Source organism: Carlito syrichta, unplaced genomic scaffold (genome assembly GCF_000164805.1).
Source record: "Carlito syrichta isolate Samal-C Ts95f unplaced genomic scaffold, Tarsius_syrichta-2.0.1 Scaffold303651, whole genome shotgun sequence".
In the NCBI taxonomy this organism is placed as follows: domain Eukaryota; kingdom Metazoa; phylum Chordata; class Mammalia; order Primates; family Tarsiidae; genus Carlito; species Carlito syrichta.
The window spans coordinates 1,006,442-1,007,662 of record NW_007247747.1 but is presented as its reverse complement, the minus strand read 5'-3'; the positions used below and the strand labels follow the sequence as shown (position 1 = coordinate 1,007,662).

Genomic DNA, 1,221 nt, shown 5'->3' with positions numbered 1-1,221 from the left:
GTGCTTCATGAGAAGAAGATGGATTTCTTTCCCCTCCCCCCAATAAAATATTTCTGTGTATACTCCTGGAAATAACTCATTTAGTTACACCAGCTTAGTAAGAATAATCCCTTTATGATCCCAAAACCTCTGCAGAGAAGAGATACTGGCAGAGAATCTGCTCTTCAGTGTGATGCATCCCAACAGAGGTGTAGTGTAAGAGACAGACAAAACGGTGGCTCTTTAGAGAAGAGTGTGTGCCTGGCAGGTGGGCCATGAGGAGAGCCTGGGGGGGGCTGGCTGGGCAGTCCCTAACTTCGCAGTGTGGCCAGCCGGGACTGCGTGGCCTCCAGAGCCTCTTCCTCCTCGTCATCATCTGAGGCTGCCATGGCTCCTGGAGGTTCAGGTTCTAGAAGGGCATCGGTCACTTTATTGGGTGCTTTGCCCAAGACTTCTGCCTTAATTTCAAACATAATTTTGTTGATTTCCATTTCTGCTTCTTCCTCCATTTCTTCCTGATCATCCATGCTTTCAAAAATGTCCTCTAACACCTCCTCTATGATCCCTCTATCATCTGTTTGGACAGCTTTCATATGGTGACCTGGATTTCTGGGATCTTTATAAGACTTTGCATGGCCTTCGTCACCTCTGTGCTCTTCTGCAGGGAACCAGCCACTCACAGGACCACGAGCTGGTTCTTCATGCCCATGAACACCAAGTTCATGTGTACTTTGGATGCGTACAGCTTGCTCACACCCTTTCTGGACCCTATCATCTCCTTAGACAGAACTACACAGACATCCTTCTGGCCTTTCTTGGCAGCATCTTTCAAAGATCGTTTCACTTTTTCTTCTTCTCTTTGTATATCTCTTATTTGCCTGTCAACAGCTCTCATTTCCTTTCTTATCTTCAATGACCATTCAATGACTAGCTCTTTGGGTGGCTTCTCCTGAGTTTTCCCAAACAGCCCCATGGTGAACTGAACTCGCCTTGCCCCTTCCAGCTTTCCGTTCAAAAAATTTTAACAATTATAATTTTATGAGTATTCTTATTGCTTTTTTCACTCAGAATTGAATACAACTATAATTTTAGCATGTTTTTTGATTCTGCATGGTATTTAAAAGGTTAAAAAAAAGACAATAAACCATGTTCCATAAAAGTTAATCTATTAAGGATGGCAAGAAGATACATATTTGGCTTGCAAAAATCTTATAGTTCCTTAAATTCCAGATAATAAAAGTC

General features: G+C 42.8%; 1 pseudogene across 1 annotated transcript; it reads right to left on the bottom strand.

Annotated features, from left to right (window-relative positions):
• Nucleotides 1–290: 290 nt before the first annotated feature.
• On the bottom strand, nucleotides 291–987 carry LOC103261289 (annotated as a pseudogene). Its single transcript, XR_504343.2, has one exon. The product of XR_504343.2 is annotated as a charged multivesicular body protein 3 pseudogene (transcript).
• Nucleotides 988–1,221: the final 234 nt, after the last annotated feature.